Source organism: Miscanthus floridulus, chromosome 4, assembly GCF_019320115.1.
Source record: "Miscanthus floridulus cultivar M001 chromosome 4, ASM1932011v1, whole genome shotgun sequence".
Classification (NCBI taxonomy): Eukaryota; Viridiplantae; Streptophyta; class Magnoliopsida; order Poales; family Poaceae; genus Miscanthus; species Miscanthus floridulus.
In genome coordinates, this window is record NC_089583.1 from 111,465,625 (window position 1) to 111,480,986 (window position 15,362).

At 44.1% G+C, this 15,362-nt stretch overlaps 3 pseudogenes; 2 read left to right on the top strand and 1 right to left on the bottom strand.

The window, feature by feature from the left end:
• Positions 1–255: 255 nt before the first annotated feature.
• On the top strand, positions 256–2,013 carry LOC136552624 (peroxidase 70-like; annotated as a pseudogene).
• A 3,575-nt stretch (positions 2,014–5,588) lies between these two features.
• On the top strand, positions 5,589–12,784 carry LOC136549079 (SUMO-activating enzyme subunit 2-like; annotated as a pseudogene).
• A 2,202-nt stretch (positions 12,785–14,986) lies between these two features.
• Positions 14,987–15,362, bottom strand: part of LOC136549080 (uncharacterized) — a 14,062-nt pseudogene continuing 13,686 nt past the window's right edge.

A 15,362-nucleotide genomic window follows, 5' to 3' on the forward strand; every position in this document is an offset into this window, starting at 1 on the left:
GTGTGTGTGCGCGTGTGTCTATCTTCGGCATGTAGTGAGGTGAGCGCGGCGCTTCCTTCGCGTCGTGCGCATGTGTGTGTGTGGGCGGGACTTGGTCACCCGGCAATGTCGCCCACGTCGCGTGGCTGTGGGATGGCGCAGCAGAAAGCGCGGAGCGTGGGTGGTACTGAGTAGTGCCAAGTCTTGCATGTAATCAGGGTTAATAAAATAGAAGAAAAAAACTGAAAAGCAGCAGTTCGTTGCGCTGCACCAATTCTCTGTCCACTGAGTTCATCGTTTCGTTCTGAGCGTTCATCGAATTCGGAGAGAGGATAGTGAGCGTTTCAGCGAGTATTGATCCTGTGCAGTTTTCAACAGCGTGCAGCAGCCATCGCTTTCGCCACTCCAAGCTCTCAGTACTGATCCTGGCACTGGCCACGGTGGTGGCCGCCGCACGGGCTCAGCTGTCGCCGACGTTCTACGCATCGTCGTGCCCTGCCGCGCTCGTCACCATCAAGACCGCCGTGAGGGCTGCCGTGGTGCTGGACCGACGCATGGGCGGCTCCCTGCTCCGGCTTCACTTCCACGACTGCTTCGTGCAGGCAAGTCCACAGCAGTCGGTCGAGGTGCAAGATTCTTTGTGAACAAGTCATGTGACGAGCTGTGTATACCTGCCTGTGTATGTACGTGCGCCAGGGCTGCGACGCGTCCGTTCTGCTGGACGACACGGGCAACTTCACCGGCGAGAAGAGCGCGGGCCCGAACGCGGGGTCGCTCAGGGGGTTCGGCGTCATCGACACCATCAAGGCCCTGCTGGAGGCGCTGTGCCCGCGGACCGTGTCGTGCGCCGACATCCTCGCCGTCGCCGCCCGTGACTCTGTCGTCGCGGTACGAGCGGATGACCATCCCAATCATGAGCCAGTAGCAGTAGTATTCACTGAGGACTCCAGCTCACTTAACAGTTAACATTGTCTTGCGATCTTTGGGTGTGCAGCTCGGAGGGCCATCGTGGACGGTGCAGCTCGGCAGGAGGGACTCCACCACGGCGAGCCTCTCCACCGCGAACACCGACCTCCCCTCGCCGGCGTCCAGCCTGAGCACCCTGCTCGCCGCATTCGCCAGGAAAGGCCTGAGCAGCACCGACATGGTCGCTCTGTCTGGTGCGTTCCTCACTGTCACTGATCAATCAATCACGGTTTCATCAGTGATCAGCCAGCACCACAGCGCCTGGGTTCAGTGATGTCCTGCCATGGTCACCGATCGACGTGACCATGCAACTACCAATTCCCATGTGCTGCTACTCTAACAGCGGTGGCAGCTTGGCGGTTAGCACCCGCGCCACCTCCCCCACCGCCACGTACCGCTGGTCACCACTGACACGTGAGCGGTTGCATATGCACGCAGGAGCCCACACGGTGTGGCAGGCGCAGTGCCAGAACTACCAGGCCAGGATCTACAACGACGCCAACATCAACGCGGCCTTCGCGGCGTCGCTGAGGGCCGGCTGCCCGGCGGCCGGCGGGGGCGGCGCGAGCGCGCCGCTGGACGCGTCCACGCCGAACGCGTTCGACAACGCGTACTACGGCGACCTGGTCGCGGCAGGGGCTGCTGCACTCCGATCAAGAGCTCTTCAACGACGGCTCCACGGACGGACTGGTCAGGAGCTACGCGGCCAGCTCGGCGCGGTTCAGTAGCGACTTCGCCGCAGCTATGGTCAAGATGGGCGGCATTGGTGTCCTAACCGGGAGCAGCGGAGAGGTCCGGCGCAACTGCCGGAGGGTGAACTAGCTAGCTTGCAGAATACTGCATTGCATGCATCGCACTGGTGGAAGAAATTGGGTGTGCTGAGTTATCCAGCCATGGTTAAAGGAAGTTGTAAAGATTTAAGGGCAACGAGTTCATATAGCTTGTAGTCCATTTCAAATTATAAGATTTTTTTGGTCTTTCTAAATGCATAGCTTTTGCTATGCACTTAGATATACACTATGTAGTACTTAGTGAAAACAATGTATCTAGGAAAAAAACAGAACATCTTTTAATTTGAAATAAAGGGAGTATAATATATCTTTGACCAAACTTATCAAAAATGGTATGGTATGTTTTAACTAAAGTTAAGCTTGTAGAAACCTTGGACCATGCTACAAAGAAGTTTGCCAATAGTGGCAACACTAAGGGGGGCTTTGATTGAGGCCACTCGGTGCTAGCTAATATTAGGTCGTTGATTGTGAGTGCGAGACTTGTTTTAGATGGATATCGAAGTTTGTCGGTCTACTGTACCAATGCGTAGTTTATTTTTCGGCCTCTTCCTGACCAATTCGGGGCAGCCAAATCACATGCCAGACTTTGGCCGACTAAACTAGTTTCGGCGAGGCATCCATAGGCAGCAACCAAATGTGTCCCAAGGCCCCATTTAGCACAAAACTAATGGCTTCTAGTTCACTTGTGACATGTGGGGCTGACACCAACACTATAGAAGGGAAATGTATTCCTCCATTCACCCACACCCCACCCCACACAAAAAATAAAAGAAAAGAAAAGTGGGACTAGCTACAAGTGTATAGTAAGCATTTTTCAGAAAACAAACATACGAATAGGGGGGAGGGGGTGATAGTTGACAATTGAGCCTAACTTCTTGGTTAATTTCCTTGTGGTGTTGGTGTTACTTACCACTCATGAATCAATGTGTATATCTTCTTGAATTATTTCTATAAGAAACGACACTATACATTGAGTGGTAGGTTGTAGACTTTTTTGGGGATCTCAGTGCTTAGTGTATCAGTCACTGCCTCACTTGGCTAGTAGCTCATATCAGCAAAAATTGAATAGAGCATGAAGATGATACATGAACTTTATTGTAAAGGAGACTTTGGTGGTGTTATACACCTTTACTCACTCGGAGTTGGACAACGGCCATTAAATTTGGCAACATGTACAACATGGATACCCCATAACTTATAGGCAATCTGGGTGTAGGAATAAATCGATCCTCATCTTCAACATCTGATCTTATTATCACTTCATTTCTTTAACATGTTGAAGGCATGTTTGAGCACATTCATACTCAACAAATCCCAAACACTTACAATAAATTTATATGCTTGGGGTAAAATAAGGTTTAAGTTTAGGGTTTTCACCTGAGCCTACAACATTTCATCGTAATAAAAAAATCTTTGCATTTCAAAACATAATTAGCTAGTCCATAGAGATTATTGGACCGGAGGGAGGGAGTAAGACATCCCTTCCAGACCCATGTTTAGTACTAGTAACAACAGTTATTCTTATTCCATGCATGACTAATAATTGAGTTCAATCATAGTTGTTTCATAGCCATGATCCGCAACTGTCTAGACATATTTATATTTTATATATAGGGGTATACAACTATACGCACATGATATACACAACCTGAAATATGGCAGTGGTCGAGTTGGTATAATGAGATCCATGCCTACCCGAATACTCTTGTGAGGGATGCATACCCTAATATCCACCCACGGAAAACTATCAAGAGCTTGAGTAGTTTCAAGCACTAAGCACATTTCACACATATATTTGGTACCTATATAAATGAGGCCACAAAGATTTCACATAGATCACTAGGACAATTTTGCAAGTGCCAACAGAATCGGGCGCAGGGTCCTATTCTATCTTCTAACCATCCGTTCATCGCCAAGCCTTACTAGATCAGCCCAATTGAGTCAGATCGGGCACAAAGTTCTGTTCTATCTTCTAACCGTCCGTTCCTCTCGCCAAGCCTTTGGGGTGGATACTAGATTAGCCCAAAGGAGTTTGAACAAAGGCTTGTCCCATTACAAACACATGTGGTTTGCATGATATTGCTAGGTTGAGTATCTTAGATGAACCGGTCCTTATGTGATTGAGGTGGTTATCTTCTACTCACATATAAAGCCCACTTACCAAACATTTTACTCAACACACCCTACCTGCTTTGTGTTAGAAAACACTTCCTAAAGTTATGTTATTAGTTTTCCAAGCTTTTCGCTTCCCACCTGTTTTCCATGAAAACCCACACTTTAAGCATTTTTTTGTATAAGATGATATTTGAGTAAAATGATCTATCCTCTCCAAAGAAATTTTTGTCGTCTTCGAAGAGAAAACAAACTAATTATTTAGCACTAATAATTCTAAAATCATGGACTACTCGAGCATGTTCCAAGGGTGGGTGAAGCTCTAGGTTTTCAAGGGCACGTGCAATTTCAGTTGCTTCAAAATAGTTATGACTATGCGGATTGTCACTAATACAACTATTGGAATAACTTTTATGAAAACATGTAACAATGCCACATACCAAGTTGTGTTGGTATTGTTATTTACACTCACAGAATAAAAATACGATCAAGGTGGTAGGGACTTGTCTTCGTTGATGTCCTCGTATGTCATAGTTGTAGGTCTTTTACCTGGTGTTACCTTGAAATCCAATGTTCTCCCGAAAACAACAAAATCCCTGGCATATATCTATATGTATGTATAGCACGTTGTATTAGGGTAACTATCACAAAACAACACATAAATAGAAGAGGATAAAAAGAAGGAACTGGGTTAGAAAGAATGGTTGTAGCAAAAGCTTTTAAAGGGAATGCTATTTCTCCCGTCTCAAGATTGGGATAAAAGTCTCTAGATGGTGTGTGATTATCATTTGGATGAAGCATATTTGTAGGTCATTTTGGGGTATAGAAGGAGAGAGGGAGCGCGGGGGTGTGGGTGTGTGGTTGGGTTGGTTCCAGGTGACGCTCAAAGTTTGCAAAGTCTCATTTGGAAGATGACATGTTTTCATGTAATGTTTTTCGATATTTTTGTGAACTTTCAAACTCTTTGGTCAAACTTTCTAAAGTTGCGCTATATATATAAGCTCTAAAACCTTAACCATGTGGTGTGATTTTTTTTGTCTCTTCTAGGATATGTGCTATATCTTTAGCACATTTTCTTTCCTAAGCCGCTTAGAATTGCATCTTTTTAGGATGATATTTTCTAAACTCAAATTTAAAATAGGGAAAAATCACCTTAGGTTGTTTTGGTGGCACAAGTGAAAATGAATATTGCAATGATTTTCTCGAGTTAATCAATCCTGTAATTAGCAAGAAAAAAGAGAGGAGAAAGACAACACGAGCAACAATATGAGAAATCGGGTTTTAGAATTTTTTTTTTGTCAATTCCGACTTTTTGAGTTTTATTTATAGAAAACAAAATTTGGTTGTTCCGGTTTTATCTCATGTAGACAAACAATATTTTAGGTAGTTAATCTCTAAATCTAGTTTGTTAACAAAATCTGGTTTTGATAATGCTCGAGATCCAAACAACCCCGGAAATAAAATGCTAGTATAAAGATTGTTTTTAAAAGAAAAGATTGTGTTTTTGGAATGAAAAGATTGATAACCTGCCAGGCCACAAGCGGGATCCGCATTCATGCTAGCCGATCGATTTTACCGGGCCCCAGCCCAGAGGGAAGGTAAAAAATAATCGCTGCCACACCCACCACCAGCTCGTGTGAAACTACAGAACTCACGATTCGGTCCCCACGCCCAAACCCTTTTGGCAGAATGGCAACCCGAAAGCCTACCAGCGGCAGCGAGCAAGATTGATTGCCCTGAAGAAACCGGCGCGTCCGTCCGATCCCTCCCGGGTCTCGAGTCCATGCTCCATAGTCCATAGTCCATAGGGTAGCCAGGTAGGGGAATCGATCGAGCCGCGGGGACGACAACTGACCAGCAGCGAGGCAGCCACCCGGCCAGCCCTCTCAATTTCCACGACGCTTCGGCATCGTCTCCCTCGCCCCAAATCCCCCTCCCCTCAAACCGCACTCCCCCTCGCTCCAAATTCCCATCCGCCCCACAAACCCCACTTCACTCAAAACCCTACTGCGCGCGCCCCCGATGGCCGCCACCACCACCGCCGCGTCCTCGGAGGAGGCCGTCAAGGTGAGTGACGGGGCCCGTCGTTCACTGTGGGATTTTGGGTGCGCTTTCGCGCAGGGTTGATTTGTTAACGCTTTTCCTGGTGTGCGTCCGTGCGTGCGTCTCGGTGCGCGGGGACGCAGGCGGCGAAGGTGCTGATGGTCGGGGCGGGAGGCATCGGCTGCGAGCTGCTGAAGACGCTCGCGCTCTCCGGATTCAGCGACATACACATCGTGAGTCTCCGCTCCGTTTTTACCTCGAGGCTGGGTCTAGGTTTACTGCCCCGCTTTGCTTGAATCGGGATGTCGCAGGTCCTGTGGATGGCGGTTTGCTGGTGTGTTCTGGGCTTTAGTTGGATCTATGATAGGGATAGCGTTGACCTAGAGTTGAGAAGTGGACCTGTACTGTTCAACCCACGAGCTGGCAATCTGCTTCTATGATGGCGTACTTACTGTAGCGTAGATGACTTCAATGCTCTTGCTTGCAAAGATGCAATTGTGCTTGTGGGTTCTATATTGCATTTTGGGGGCACTCCTCGTTACAATTGTGTTTAGCGCCTTGCTCTCTGCAGGCCCTTTCTTGTCCTGGTGCTTATTTTTATGTTGGCATGAAACATTTTCATTTTTTACCTTAAATTACTTAGGTTCAGTGTAGTTTATAACTAGTTTATAAATGGACGCATCCTAGTCCTTGTTTAGGTAACCAAAGTACACAAATCAATGTGCTTGAGATATCTACGATCTATTTCCTTTTACCGCTTAGTCCCATTAGACAAGTTTCCGGTTGGGCTTATAAATCAAAGTTATTTCGCAAGCTACAAAGCCTCTATCTTGCTAGCATAGCAAAGGGTGAGGCAAATGTAATTTTGTGCCATCTATTATTTGCTCCCCCCCACCCAACACCTACGCCCAAAACAAAAGTGTCAAGGAGGTCCCGGGTTTGAATCAGCGTCACCTTGTGTGGGACCTTTTAGCACTTTGTGAGGCCTTTTTATTATTATTATTTGCTTCACTTGAAGGGCGGGCCTGGTGCAAGCGGTAGAGTCTTACCACCTGTGACCGGAAGGTCCTGGGTTCGAGTCGCGGTCTCCTCGCATTGCACAGGCGAGGGTAAAGCTTGCCACTGACACCCTTCCCCAGACCCCGCACAGAGCGGGAGCTCTCTGCACTGGGTACGCCCTTTTATTATTTGCTTCACTTATATTATATATTGTGCACAGGCAAACAATCATTTATCTTACGGCATATGGCATATCACAGGGAGATAAAAAAAGTTCTGGTGCATCTGTAAATTTGTTCATTACTTTGATGTCTATCATTTGACTCCTATTATGGATTTTATCCCTCTTATATTTTGACGGTTGGTAAGTTTGCATTTGTAAAGATTATACTCCCTTATTGCTGATGGTAATAATAAAAATCTGTCTGTTTCCTCTCAGACGGTGCACCCAAGTAATCCAACCTTTTTCTCTGCAGATTGATTTGGATACAATTGAAGTTAGCAATCTGAATAGACAGTTTTTGTTTCGGCAGAGTCATGTTGGGCAGTCAAAAGCTAAAGTGAGTTTCACATATGACTAGAATAATTGTCCATGTAGTAGTTTTTCTTGTAATCACCTGACTGTTGTTTCTTTTTTCTTACACTGTTTTATACCATTTGTCTTGCCAGGTTGCTCGGGATGCTGTGTTGAAATTTAGGCCAAATATCAATATAACACCATACCATGCAAACGTGAAGGATTCTCATTTCAATGTTGATTTCTTCAAGCAATTTAATGTTGTTCTGAATGGTCTTGATAACTTGGATGCTAGACGCCATGTTAACCGCCTTTGCCTTGCTGCTGAAGTTCCTTTGGTTGAAAGTGGCACTACTGGTTTTTTGGGACAGGTAAGGCAACCAAATACTGCAGTCGCAGTTTCAAAATCGCTTGTGCTAGTATATGCTTATAGCTGTTGCTGTTGCTAGACCCTTCAGGGTCATTGTTGTATCGTTGTACTACCCAGTCTTGGCTTCTTTTTTTTGATATAGTTGGCAGCTTTCCTGCCCAATTTGTTTTTAAAAAAAGTACTCCCTCTGCCCCAAAATATTCGTTTATCTGGCTTTCAAACGAGAAACTTAGGATAGATGGCAAATGACGCTGCTGTCCCTATAAAGCTTATGAAAAAAAGCTGACACACTGCTACGTCTGTGCGGAACGAGCGAACTGGAAGCAGCGCAGGTCGGTTGCAAAGCCTCCATCGGATTTCTTTACCTTTTTTTAGTCGATTTTTTTATTCCTTTGGCCCATGCCATGAGGTTCTGGTAACCTCTGCCTACGATCTCAACCTATGTGTAACATTTATTGTGGGACAAAATTCAAATCACAGATGTGCGAATAATATGGGACGGAGGGAGTATATGCTTATAGCTTTATTTCATATTGATGTATTCCTTGTGGTTTTAGTTCATACTGATGGCCTATAATTTTTTGTTGTTGTTTTTTATATGTACGAAGCATGTGAGTTGTGAGGTATCTAGTTACATCTGTCAGTAACAATGGTTTTTGTTTTTGATATGTCCTTTTCTTTTACTAGCAGTGTTGTCTTGATTTCTCAGCTAGTGTGCAACTTTTTGAATTCTCAACTAGCACACAACATATTTTATCCTTAGAGAAACTCTGATGGCGTATCTTCTTCTGTCAGTGACACTGCAATATTGTTTATTATAGATGTTCACCTTTCTGGTTTTAGATGTTTTGCATTTGCCATAGAATACATAATGATCCCTGGGATAAATGTTTTGTCTTTTTTCCACAACGGTAAATCTGAATTTCTTTACAAAGGCAACAGAATTTCACAGTTATAGATAAATGTTTTGTCTAGGCCTTTGATATTCTTTTATTTAGAAGATTTACATCAGTAGAAAATCTGTGGGGATTAAGTTAAATTTATGCAGGTGTATATGTGGTCATTTTCTTAGAAGTATATTGCTGCTATGAAATCTCCGGGGTATAAATTTAGTGGCCTGAGAGGGTATGCTGACACTCAACTAGCATTAAGCATTAACTTGTTCTGGTTGTTTATTTATGCCCGCAAATTAAGATAATAAACGTCATTTAGTCTTACAGAGAGGATGCTGATAAAATCAGATGGAACTTTGGGGTCAGATAGGCTAGTCTAACTCTGAATTTGATATGACATTTTTCTTTCTTCCATGAAATTTTACTATACCTCTTTAAAATGGTTGTTTATTTAGCAGTTAGGACTTAGGGATCACCAAAAGTATGATTATAAATCATCTGCAAGATTCAAGCGGATTTCTGCTGGTTTGATACAATCTTTTTGTACATATTATATGTGCTGTGTGTTCTTTTTTTTTCTTTGGTTAGTAATATAATTAGATATAATGATTGTATTGGATTTTGGTACTGTGCAACTGGTGCTCTCAAAATTTGAAGCTTGAGACATTCAGTAATTTTGCAATGCTGGTGGAATATGTACAAGTCAGCTTATCACAATATATCATCAAATATGCGCATTGATTTGGTCTGTATCAATTGGCCATTGCATCTTAGTATACATATTAAATCTGGTACATTGTTTATTCTCAGCGGAATAAACGATACATTTGTTAACTCAAACGTGTCGAATATTTGTCACTAATAACTAACTTAATCAGCACCACCCTGCATATTACTCCAAGCTAATGCTTTGCTCAAAGTACTTTCCATTCCATACATTTCAGGTTACTGTTCATGTCAAGGGTAAAACAGAGTGCTATGAGTGTCAACCAAAGCCTGTCCCTAAATCATATCCTGTCTGCACAATTACAAGCACACCATCAAAGGTTACCTACCTCTCTGGCTCAACTTTTTATTTATTTGTTTTGTTGGACAGTTTATTATGCTGCATACCCGCTCTTGTTTTTCTTTGTGTTATTGTATGCATGCAAGTGTAAGTTTCTAATCCTTTAGTTTTTCATTGTTTTGAACATCTTGTGGAATGTGTTTGCTATTCAGATTCATAAATGTAAACTATTATGTATTGCATATTTTTGTATACGAAAAAATAATTATTTCCCCATTTTTATGGCAAGTTATTTCAATCCAATGTTTTATTGGATTTAGTTGGGCATGAATGCCATTGTATTCTTACAGATAGTTTGTTTTTTGGCATCTCAGATGCAGTTCAATTTTTAAATATCAACATTTTTCCTTGAGCACATTAATATCAGCATGTTAGCTTGTTGGGGTTATACTGCTGTGCATTTACAGTTATGTTATAGTACGATAGAATCTGATGGCTTCTTAGGTTTAGCACTAATGAGTGATTTTATCTCTTTGCAGTTTGTTCATTGCATCGTTTGGGCGAAAGACCTGCTTTTTGCAAAGCTATTTGGTGATAAAAACCAAGATAATGATCTTAATGTGCACTCGAAAGATGATACCAGTTCAAAAACAGATGTTTTTGAAAGGAATGTAGATGAAGATCTTGAGCAATACGCCCAGAGAATATATGACCATGTATTTGGTTACAACATTGAAGTTGCCTTGGATAATAAGGAAACTTGGAAGAATCGAAGAAAGCCAGACCCAATATACATTAGAGATGCATTGCCTGAAGGTGCTGTTCAGCAAAATGGTCGTTCTCAGGATCACATGAATGACGAGCAGGATCCGTCTGCTATGGTATCCCTAGGCCTTAGAAATTCACAAGAGATATGGAGTCTTGCTGACAATTCAAGAGTGTTCTTGGAGGCTTTAAAATTATTTTTTGAGAAAAGAGAGAAGGTTCATATGCTTTCTTTTCTGACTTGTATGACATCTTAAAGTTTTTCTTTATATAGAAATTAACCCAGGCTTGATTTTCTCTTTCAGGAAATAGGTAGCCTTATTTTTGACAAGGATGACCAATTGGCTGTCGAGTTTGTTACTGCTGCAGCAAATATCAGAGCTTCTTCTTTTGAAATACCACTGCATAGCCTTTTCGAAGCTAAAGGTGTTGCTGGAAATATAGTTCATGCTGTGGCAACTACTAATGCTATAATAGCTGGTCTAATCGTCATCGAAGCAATTAAAGTGCTCAAGGGTGATTATCAAGATTATAGGTAACCACATTCTAAACCTGTCACATTGTATTTCTTGCACCAACGGTTTCTATCTAAGATTTGCTGTTCATGTCAAATGCTTAGTTTCTGTTTATGCTTGCTTCTGAACAGTCAAAGTTGTGAAATTTAGACTAAAACGGAACTTGTTTTCTTTATCAGTTTGTCATTGTATATAATTTATCTTGTTGCTTTCCTATTGGTTTTTGGGCATGTATAAAATAGAAGTAATGTAACTTCATGGTTCATGTTTTACAGAATGACGTATTGTCTTGAGCATCCAGCAAGGAAGATGCTCTTGATGCCTGTCGAGCCTTTTGAACCTAGTAAATCATGCTATGTCTGCTCTGAGGTATGTACTTATCGAGTTAGGCTATTGTTACATTTTATCTGTTTCTTCGGCACTGACATGAAGTAAAACTGAACGCAACAGACCCCACTTGTGCTGGAGGTTAATTCTAAGACAACAAAGCTCCGGGAAGTCATTGAAAAAAGTTATAAAAAGCAAACTTGGAATGAACCTCCCTTTGATAATGGTTGGCGCCACACTTGTTTTTGAGGATGGTGAAGATTTGGAGGAGGATGAGATTGCAAATTATGCTTTAAACCTCGAAAAGGTGCTGTGATACTTTCTAAGTTAATTTTCCTGTTCAAGAAAAGTCATTTGTATGCACTGTGGCATATATTCTAAAATTCTTGTTTCTTAAAAAATTTTGCAGCCCTTTGTTGTGTTCATGATCAGTTTAGTTGATTTGTATAAACTTAAATTTTAAGCTTGCAGCCCTTAGTTGTGTTTATGCCCTGCTTGGTTGATCCATTATTGCAGGTCCTGGCTGAACTTCCAGCTCCAGTTCTAAATGGTACAACGCTTACAGTCGAGGATTTGCATCAGGAACTCAAATGCAGTATCAACATCAAACACAGGTTCTTCTTTTCTTCTTTCTGTTGACTGCACCCTATAATTTCATGGTTCCATTTCTTTGGAAACCTTGGTGGTTGGCCTGTGTACCTTTACACTCATCTAAAGAAACTAGAGCTGCATGGTATTATGTTACTTGTTGCACCTTGTTTTGAATTAACCTTGCTTCTATGCTAGATATGTAATGAGATATGCCATACCTTACACTCATCTACAGAAACTAGAGCTGCATGGTAGTATGTAGCTTGCCCTTATTTTGAATGAACCTTGCTTCTATGCTAGAGACATAATGAGATATGCCATACCTTACACTCATCCACAGAAACTAGAGCAGCATGGTATTGTGTAACTTGTCCTTATTTTGAATTAACCTTGCTTATATGCTAGATACATATTGAGATATTCCATTTCTATGATTACTGGATGCCAAATTGCTTGTGTCCTACAGACACAAAATGCTGCCATTCCATACTATTGCGCCGATACACAATTCTGTATCTTCATCAATTGAATAGTCCATGCAGGGATGAGTTTGATGAAGAGAAGGAGCCTGACGGAATGGTTCTTGCTGGGTGGTCTGGCCCAGTTGATAAGCAAATTACCAGTAATGGTGAGAATAGATCAGTTCCATCTTCATCCAATACAGAAGATGTTGATGGTACTGCTGAGGATATATCAGCGAAGCCTGGAATGAAGCAGTAAGATGAACGAAATATTAGAGGCAAAGGAGAATTTGATTGCTCATGAAAATCCTTCGGATGTTGGATCCAGCAGCGCTCAAGTGTGTTGAAGACGACGACGACGACGAGCTTGTGTGTTTGATGAGGACCCAAGGCAAAGCCAAGAAAGAAAGATTGCCAATAGATCCTGGTGCCGCAATAACAACTCTTGACTCCCGGCATCATGGCTAACACATTGTTCAATGCATCACATCTTTGATAACTTATCTATGCAGTGATGTGCTAGGCTGATTGTTGAGACATTGGTAACAATTCCCGGGACACTTTTTTGGCCCTCAGATAACCGCCCCTGTAGGATTGTAATTTGTAGGTTTTAGGCACAAGAGCAACTAATGCTCTGCTGACAGCAGCGTGCCTGCAAGATAGCATTTGTATCTCAAGAGCCAAGCTATCTAGTATATTAAGTGCGATTCACAGGAAAGATGTGCTCATAATCCTGTTAGCGCTACGCTATATGTTAGAAACAAGGCCTAGGTTTAGAAGCTATCCCAGATTTCCTATATTATGGATCGTTTTCTTTGAAGCCAGTGAATGATCATTCATGAGAATATCGCATGGTACTTCTTCATCCTATTTGCTTATCGTATCAGCCATGTTTATCAGTCATGATATCATGATATAGTGTTTTTTTTTTCGCAACAAAATAGCATCAGTCGGCTTAAAGAAACGATCAAGCGAACTTGCCTTGTCACAATGGCCAAAATCAGTTCGAGAGAAACAACAGTAAAGCAAAGCTGCTCTACCTTACATGTCACGGCTGAAGCTGTTTTGTGGCTCCCACCGTGCAAGTCACAGCTTGAAGCCACAGAGCAACCAAATCGGCCCAAAATTCTCAAAATCAACAGGATTGAAGGAGCTATCAAATCGTATCAACAGTCCAACGTCTTACGAAATCGGCATCCCACATTAAAAAAAAAACAATAAAGATCGGCATCCACATTTTCAAAAATAAAATAAAAATCGGCATCCCAACTCCCGAGAACGGGAACACTATGAGATATTTAACCTTTTATCGTTATAACGGATCTCACCTCTTCGGCATCCACATTTCCAAAAATAAAATAAAAATCGGCATCCCAACTCCCGAGAACAGGAACACTATAAGATATTTAACCTTTTACCATTATAACGGATGTCACCTCTTCAGACATCACTTTTAAAATTGCTTCTACATATTTATTATTGAGAGAGAGAACATTTGATATATTCTTGACATTTTCGCTGACGTGGCACGCCAACTTGACCTGACAGCATAGACCGGCCACGGGAAATGACATTTTTGCCCCTCATCTATTTCTTCTATCTCTATCACTTCCTCGCTCGAGCTCCGGCCATGGCCGACGATGGGGTCCATGGCGGCGGCTGACAAGACATAGGGGAAGTTGGGGGCGAGGCAGCTAGGGCCATTGCCTGCAGGTCCACGGCCGCGCCGACGCGCAGACGAACATGGCGGCACTGGAGCACGCTCGTAAGGAGCACGACCTCCTCGGCGCCGGCGACGAACATGGCGGCCTCGTGCCTCCTCGTGCTCGCGCTCCACTGCTTCCTCGCCGGTGAAGGACGCACATCCCCGGCCACAGACGAGCTGCGCCGCGTCTCTTCGTGTGCGGTCGCTGCCGGTACCGGCGAGCCAGCTTCCCCCGTCGGCGACGAACATGGTGGCACCTCGCCGGACCTAGGAGCTCACGCGGCCAGAAGGGGAGGAGCCAGACCTCGCGCACCGCCAGGGATGAGGGAGCAGCGACCGGAAGGGGAGGAGCTGGACCTCGCGCGGCCGACCATGGGGGAGGCACGCCGGGGATGGGGACGCACGCGCGGTAGAGCCCACGCGCGGCGATCTCATGCCTACGTTCGTCATCGAAGCAGCGCGGCTAGCTGGGGTGGTGCGCAGACCTCGCGCTCGCCGGCTTTATCTGCTGTTGCTTGCGTCTGGGAGGGAGGAGGAGGCGAAGTGGAGAGGCACGTAGGCTGGGATGCATCTTTACCATTGCTGCCCATGGTCAGAGCAAGCGAGAGGATGAGACAGACGAAGAAGAAATAGATGAGGGGTAACAAAGTCATTTCGTATCTCACAGACACGCTGGTTTCTCTACGTGTCCTGCCACGTATGCAAAAATGATTTAAAGTTATGAATTCTTCTCTCTCAATGATAAATATATAGGAGTAATTTTTAAAATAATATCTGAAGGGGGACATCCGTCGTAACGGTAAAAATTAAATATCCCGAACACTATCCTTCCGCATCGTCAAAGAACCTCCAACTCTGATGAGGAAAAGCATCTCAATCTTTTTTTTAGAATAAAAGCATCTCAATTTAAACTTCTTAAGCAGACGAACAAAAATGAAGAAATCCATCAATGCAGGAAAATCCGCATTAGTTTCCGGCCGCCGCCGGTCTTCTGGAAGACCTCCAAGAACGCCGCGCCCCTCATGTGGCAGACGAGCGCGCACACCACGACGCCGAGGAGGAACGCCGCGAGCCGCCGGAGCCCGTCGCCTCGCCTGCTCCGCCCTCTCCCCAACACCCTTGCCCATACGTCGAGCACCTGGCCCAGGCCGGACACGTTCCAGGCCTCCGCAAGCGCCGCGAGCCTGTGGCCGCCGAGCGCCAGAGCGAGCGCGACCGCCGCGACCTCCTCGGCCGATGTCTTTCTCCTCTTGCCCAACCTAAACCATCCGCCGCCCCCGCCGCCGGGAAGAACGATGAGGGGGCGTGGGCGGGGAAGCAGG